Genomic DNA, 8,107 nt, shown 5'->3' with positions numbered 1-8,107 from the left:
TCTCCGTGCAGATTTGGCTTTTTCATACACACCACAAGAGAACATCAAGTAATAGCTACTGAATAAGTTGGCCAACTGGCATGCAGTGGGAATTGATACAAGACAGGATATCACTAAACGATACCTGGGGCAGATGTTGACTTACAGATCCAAAAATTGGATTTGGCATAAACATTTCATACCTTAAAACCCTTACCACAGTCTGATTTATACAGTGATGTGTATTGTGAGAACACCGTGAGACACATAGGGACAACACTTGTGTATTTTCATCAATAGAGAGGCAAAGTCCCTTACCTTCCGGTGAACCACCATGGGACCTTATTTTGGGAAGAAATATGGAACCTACAGCAGTGAATCGGACAAGGTTCCTTTTTTGATCCTGTTTGAATTGAGCCATGGATTACACATGTGATGTTCGTCAAATTAAAAGCTAATGTTTCAAGTCAAGAAAGTCCCAGTTTGTGTTAAGACTGTGAAAATACGTAATTAGGAGTACTACTCACACCAAAGGCGCATAAGTGAGGTGTCGCTGGAGCTGCGTTGCCTATAGGCCAATACGTGTTTTGCACCTGAATGTGACAAGCAGCAGATCTTAATGGATCAATTCAAACGGGATCAAAAATAGTTAATTTCTCTCCATTTCCTAACATAGGCCTACATATTTTTTCTTAAATAAAGTCTGGAGAGATTCACCGGAAGTGCAGGAACTTCAGCATTCTACACATTCTGTAAATGAAGCTGTGGTTAGACAGTGTCAATTCAGTCAATTCATGTTTGATGTTGCCAAGCTTAAACACTTTTACCAAATAAACATAGAAACTATAAGAATAATATACATTTTAGAGTGCTATTTCCTGGCAATAATATGTTTTATTATTATATTAAGTAAATCTAAATACCCTTATTTCATTCACATCTGCAACAGCAACACTGTATTGTTTTCACCTTGTGTGTGTGTGTGTGTGTGTGTGTGTGTGTGTGTGTGTGTGTGTGTGTGTGTGTGTGTGTGTGTGTGTGTGTGTGTGTGTGGGTGGATGTGTGTATGTGTGTAGTTTTCCATTAGAGGAGGTACAGTTGATACAGTTCAAAGGCCGACAAATCCCAATCTTTTACCATCTTAAAGGCTTGGACACACCAGGACGGCTGACCTGATTGGACGGACGTGTCACGTGGGTCTGGCAGCTCTGGAATTTAAAAGCCAGAGCGTTACGGCGGCTCCTTCGGAATACAATCTTATATTTGACGAAAAATGCGCTGTAACAAATTTTACATAAAATTGTATGTTTACAGTAAAGGTACCGTACTTCCATTTACAGTATTTTATGTATTCACTGTAAAATAAAAAACAATTAAACACAACATAAGATAAAAAAGTAAGAATACAGTAGTTTACTATACTATTTGCAGTGGCTGTATTGTGATTTTTACAGTAATGCTTTGACAACTGTGATTTCAACTGTAGTACTTAGACTACTGTGATTTTGTCATGTCAACAAGGTTGTAATGTAAACTTTACAGCATTCTACTGTAAAAATCATATACAGTAGTGTTAATGTGAAATCCAAAGTAGATAACTGTAGATTTCACAGCCATTATTTACAGTGTAGTTCACTGAAAACATTTTAAGCAAGCGATATTCCTCAGATTTATAAAGGCGATTGTCCCGCTGATCTATCATTTCCGAGTTACAAATCAGATTGGTCATTGAGTTTGACTGCCCGCCTTCTGATTCAACATGTCAAATCGGCCCAACTGAAGGCCGACGACTCCTTCAACTGACGAAGGCACGGAACGCACTGAACAGACTCGAGTCACTGACCTCGCCAGACTGTCTGACGGCTGATAATCAGGTTGGTGTGTGTTTAGACCAGCCACGCAGAGTGTACACTAGACATGAGACTTAGAACTACCTGGGTCACAAGTTTAACAGTGCTGGAGAATGAAGTCTGCAAGACTGAGATGGCACACCCGTTTTATGACCAGACTGGATTGCATTGATGCATTAACTCTTCCTGTTATTCTGAAAATGCAAGAAATAGCTTTTCCTAAAATTCAACATCTTTTTTCAACATCCAAAAAGTATTGCGTGAAATGGACACCAAAACTATAAACGTGGTTAGGATATGGCTTTGTCTCAATACACATTCCACAAGATGTTTCATCTTCCAGAAAAGTATGGGGGGGCTTGGAGTTTCAAACAGCATGTGGGAGTACACAGCCACAAGACAGTCTCAACTTACCATGCTAAATTGTGATGATGTCAGCGTGAGGCAAATGGCCAGAGCATTGTAATTGCTGGATTTCACGGTAAAAGACAGAAGGTGCTACACGCATTCGGTGGGTAAGACAGCTTCGTGAGTTTTAAAAGAAAGACCAATGGAAAGCTGAATGGACAGGCACAGGGATTTGGTGTGTCATCAGACTGGCCAGACTTAAACAACCTATGCTGGAGAACAGGTACTGAACTGAAGTGGACCTCCCCTACAAACCTGTAGAGGTCTCTGATGCAGTTGTGGAGGACCCATCTGTCATTGTGGAAGCCACACGGCACCATGACAACATTACTCACCTGCTCCAGCCTAGAACATCAAGGTGGACCCTTCCGTCTATTCAAAGAGCCCAAGGTAATGGTTCAGTCTAAAACTTTAGGGAAAGTTGGCAAAACTGCCCTGTGCAGAACACTATGTATCAAGTACTATCTACAGTAATACCACCGTCAGGGAGGCGATCCTTGTTTTCTGTATGAAAGCATGTCTGCAGGTTCTTCCTACATAATACAACTTATCACTGTGGTTTCTCTCCATCCATTGACCCCTGGGCATCTTGGATGACCCCCCTGAACACCTGGAGTCAGCCGCCCACATCATGAACAGTTGTCCATTTAAAGGAGTATATACTGCCAGGCATAACAGACTTATGGACCTCATTGATGCTCAGATGAGCAGATCTTTACTGTGCTGTCTGAGTGGTTTTATTCCCCTGCAAACACTTTTCATTTAGGAATTGCTAATACACCAGATATTGTTAACATCTCTCAGAATGGCAAAACAGTTGAACTGAGGTGTCATGTGCATTTGACTTGTTTATGGAGGACTCCTACTGTTCTAAGACTCAAAAACATCAGTCCGTGTTATCTACCATGAAGAACTTTGGGTCCAAATGCAAGCTCTTAGTGCTAGTGTTTGGTGTCATATAAGGATGTTTTATTTGCCTGTTCATTACTATGGGTTTTACGGTACCACAGAGAAAAAGTGAGATCTTGCCATAGCCTCGCATGTTATCGTAAGATGGTATGTGATTTTTACGGGCGACAACTGCATGTGTTCAATAAAAGGAATATATCCGGCTAAAGAGTATTAAGCCTACGGAATTATCATTTTACATGGTGTCAGAAATGAAAGGAAGGAATTATGGCCAAATGTAATCCCCCGGCAAGCTTCTCCTTTGATAAACCGGGAGAATGAACGGATTGGAAGCAGCGTTTTGTGAGGTTTAGGACCAACACCAAGCTTAACAAAGAAGATGGCGCTGTCCAGGTGAGCAGCCTCATATACGCTATGGAAACAAGTCAGAAAACATTTACAGATCGTTTGCCCTTGACGAGGAAGACAGTGGAGACGACTTTGACCTAGTGCTAGCAAAGTTCGATGAATATTTTGTCCCAAGACGGAATGTTATTCACGAACAAGCACTGTTCCACCAGCGCGTGCAAAGGGCGGGAGAGAAAGCGGAGACTTTCATCAGAGCTCTTTACGAGCTGTCTGACCATTGCAACTTCGGCGCAACAAGGGAAGAGAACATCCGTGACTGGATCGCTGTTGGGATATTGGACAAGGATGTCTCACATACTGTAAGCTGCAGTTAACCAAGGACTTAACGCTCGCAACAACCGTGGAGACGGTCCGGCAATCTGAGGCGGCTTCACAAGTCAGCATGCAGGGAGAGGCAGCTGGGATGATAAACAAAATCACAAACAAGCACAACAAATTCACCAAATGCTGTGGTAAGCCTAAATGGGGAAATAATGGACAATGTGGGGAATGTGGAAAAGTCAGGCATAGTGGGGATGAAAACTGCCCGCTAGAAAGTCCACATGCAACACATGCAACGAAGTTGAACATTGGAGCAGACCGTGTGGGGGTAAAAAAAACTCAAGGTTTGACATTCCAAATGAAGTGGTGAGTTATAATGGTCCCCAGTTCTTGATTAGACAGGCAGCTGAACTTCAAACACTGCACTTCTTGTCCTCATCAACCGCAAGGTAACGGACACGCAGAGAGAGCGGTGCAGATCGCTAGGAAAATCTTCAAACATTAAGTTCCTGGGATGGCTCTAATGAGCTATAGGTCTACTCCCTGATCCACTACAGGGTTTGGTCCAGCTGAGTTGTTAATGGGGAGGTGAACAAGGACAACACTCCCCTCTTTGGAGAAAAATTGTACTTCAAAATGGCCCAACTTAGCAGCTGTGAAAGAAAAGGACCGGCAGGAAAAAGGCAAAACAGGCCCATAACTTCAACTGCCTCCACGGAGCCAGACATGTATTCTACAAATTGGAAATGCAAAAATGGCAAGATAAGCTTGGTATAGATATTGATGGGGATAAATGGACTAAGATATGGGCTCAAACAAAGAAAATATCTGTATTTAACCGTGCAAGATTGTAGCAATTTAAGGTTGTACACTGTTTACAAATCTCTCCTAACAAAAGACATAAAATGAATTCCCAACCTGCATGTTTAAAATGTAAAATCTCAGTGGGCACCTATACTCATTGTATCTGGTCTTGTCCTAAAATTCAAACATACTGGCTGGGTGTTTTGCAAGATGTGGAAAATATTTTTGGTGTTATGTTACACATGACCCTCTTTCTTTAATCCTGGGTTACACCAGTCAAGATGCTATTGTGGATGCTAACTCTACCAGACTGTACAATAGCCTCACATATGCAGCAAGGAAGAACATCTTTCTGAAGAGTGACAAACCCCCTACTAAATCAAACTGGCATAAGATAATAATGGAATGCTTTCCTCTTGAATACCTGACCTGTCTTCCTCACTCTTCAGAGGGACAATTTATAAACATTTGTGCTCCACATCTTCACTTTTCCAACACCACAGTGGCTTCAGTGCTTTCGAGTGTTGTCCTTGGCTAGCTTCTTTCCCTTTTGTCCTACTCATAACACTGTACTTGTAACCTGGTCATTTTGAGCTTCTAGAACTGAGAACTAGGGTTATAGGTATGTGTACTGTATGTATGTGTGTATACATGTGTACGTATGTATGTACACATGTTATTTTATTTATTTCCTATTCATTGTACTGGTTGGGTGCATGCAGGGTGGGGAAATGTAAAGGTGTACGGACTAATGTTGTTCTGAGCGTTGTTGTTACCATATTGCTGTGTTTATATTAATATGCAAAAGAAAATCAAATAAACATGTTGTAAAAAAATAATATGTTATCAGACACATATGTCAGCTTGTACAAGTCTCCAGTTGTTTCTATTAAGACAGAGGATGCTATGGTTGTGGCATTTTGTTCTGTCTTTTGTCCTGTAGTTTCTTCTGTTGTTGGTGTTGTGTAATCCTGTCTCATTGTGATAGTCTGTTCTGTCTTGTTTTGTATTTTGCCCTGTTTTATTTAGACAGTCTTGGTTTTCTGTTTTCTTATGTCTTGCTTTACTTCCTGTGTTTTCCAACCCTTGTAATTGCCTGATGTTTCTCACCTGTCTCCTAGCCCTTGTGTCACCTTGTTACCTTGTTCCCAGTGTATTTAGTGTCTGGGATCTCTGTGTCGGAACAGTTTCTGTTTGTTTTTGTACTAATGTTGGTTCCCAGTCCTATTCAGGCCTGTCTTCTTGTCCGTGGAGTTTTTTGGTCAGCAGTGTTTGTTTCTGGATTACTTTCGTTTATTCGTCATTCATTCTGGGTCCAGTTTTTTGCCTGCCGCACCCAGAACTCTTTTTGTTGGTGTGAACCTTGTTTTTTGGGTCAATAAAATCCTCAAGCTCTTAAAATGCTCTACATGCTATTTGTTGCTAATGTCAATAAACAACAGATTGTATGGGATCTGTAATCTGGACGGATTTAGTCTCTCTGATTTTTCAACTTCACCTTCAACCACATAACGTGTGTTTTGTACAGAATAAGCCTTTAAATCAGATGAATAGCAGTTTAAATCCCTCCAATTCAAAAACAATAAAGTTTACATGAAACGACATCATGTAGTAGATTCTGAACAAATCAGCTGTTAGGTCAGCTGAAGGCATCCCAGCATGCCCCTATGTTCGCTGTTGGTGAAAAGCAACTGCACTGCCTTGGTCTTGTGAGATTATCGTTGCCCATGTGTGCATGACATCAGAGCAAGTCGGGATCGAGTTGGCCACAAATCTAACCGCCATATAAACGGGCGGCGGTTGATTCTGCGCGGACTTGGTTTTTCTTGAACAAACCTTAATCTCGTGCAGGTGGCTTACATTTGGTTTTGCTTCTGTAGAATGTGTCCCTGCCAGGTGACGTCCGCGTTCTTTTTGGTCAGGTGTTCATTTAGGTACACACCAGTTCCAGACAGTTTTTTTTTTTTTTTTTTACTTACTTTTCCCATTCACAAAGTAAACTGTGATGGCCTTAGCTTTAGGCCTACTGTTCTTCCAGTGAAGAGTGTCATCGCACAGGCCAAGATGTTTTTGCTGTTAATTGACATGCTTTGTTTTTCCAGAAACTGAATGACTTGTTTGTCGTCCTTACCTCTGTTTGTGTCGGATGTTGCTCATGCATAAGTTTGGTGTTTGGTCTCCAGTCCGATTATAATCACATCTTCCGTCCGTGTGTAATGTTCCAAGTCGTCGAACCTTTTTATCTAAGTCCTAAATCTTCTTGCTCTTTTCTTTGATGAGCGTTTTAAATTGTTCAACCTCAGCCATCAGTTCAACAACTTTTGTTCGTTTGGCAAGTTTGGTTATCTCCTCGGTCATGAAGTTCAGGGATTTTTTGATTGCCTCCATTTCCTCTTCCTTCACTGTACCTTGTTCTTGGCATTTTCCTTTGTTCTTTTTAGTGCTTTTATGGCACTTGATATCGGTAGTGTGAATATTGTTCTGTGCTCCGAGAGCAATAAAACGTGCGACGTGAATGTATGACTGCATCTGCCAAAAATGACATAGCTGGCTTTCTGAAGAATTACTTCCTATGTACTGTATGTTCCATGAGAAAAATTAGAATATTTTGCATGGACAAACAGAGGGTGAAATGTGCAAAAATCAGGCACCAAGGTTTAGAAATACATTCATTAAACCAACTGTCTTGCCAGGACAGTGAGACATGGTCAATGACAATCAATAAGCAACCTCAGCTGACAAGCAAAGTCTGCTGAGTGCAGAGTCAGGGTCACACACTCCTGAGAGCTGGATGCAGGACATCTATTAGAGTGTAACCTGCAGAAAAAAATGCATTTGTCTTGTAAATTCTCTCCTTTTGTCTTCCGTCCATACACACACATTCTCCCTCGTACCACTCTTTCTGTCTCTCAGGTATCAAAGCCTGATAATTCTGAGGTGAGCAGGTAGCACGATGCATTCTCTACACCCTCACAAAGCGCTCCTGAACATTGGCCCATTGTGCTGCTTGCTTGTCTGCCACTAGTGGATAGAGTTCATGTTATATTTATGTAGCCTAAAGCACACTCTGTCCCTTTCTTTCTTTAACACACTCTGCCTCCCCATCTCTCCGTCTCCCTGTCTTCTGCTGTGTTGAACTCTTGCCAGCTCCACTAGGTCTCCCCTCTGCAGACAACAATGTTCCATCTCGTTGCTTTTGCCCTAGATATCAGCTATTTTTATATGGAATAATTAGACACATAACTGATTTAAATACTGCAAAGCCAGATTTTTTTTGTCTCCACTTAATGTGGCGTGAGTGCACAATGCCAAAGGTGTAAAGTGCATGTGTGTGTGTGTGTGTGTGTCTGTGTGCGTGCGTGTGTGCTTGCATGTGTGTTCTAAAGTAATTGCTATTTGTTATGCAGTTCAGCAGTGGGTAAAAGGTAGGTTGATCTTCTACACTATTCTAAATGTGTGTGTGTGTGTGTGTGTGTGTGTGTGTGTGT

General features: G+C 41.5%; 1 long non-coding RNA gene across 1 annotated transcript in view; it reads left to right on the top strand.

The window, feature by feature from the left end:
- Nucleotides 1-1,699: 1,699 nt before the first annotated feature.
- Nucleotides 1,700-8,107, top strand: part of LOC117948519 — an 18,864-nt gene continuing 12,456 nt past the window's right edge. The window contains exons 1-2 of the long non-coding RNA XR_004657467.1: nucleotides 1,700-1,863; nucleotides 5,886-5,887. This is a non-coding gene — a long non-coding RNA (uncharacterized LOC117948519). The remainder of the gene's footprint in view (nucleotides 1,864-5,885; nucleotides 5,888-8,107) is intronic.

This window comes from Etheostoma cragini, chromosome 8 (assembly GCF_013103735.1).
Source record: "Etheostoma cragini isolate CJK2018 chromosome 8, CSU_Ecrag_1.0, whole genome shotgun sequence".
Taxonomy (NCBI): domain Eukaryota; kingdom Metazoa; phylum Chordata; class Actinopteri; order Perciformes; family Percidae; genus Etheostoma; species Etheostoma cragini.
This window is presented reverse-complemented; position numbering and strand designations above follow the sequence as displayed.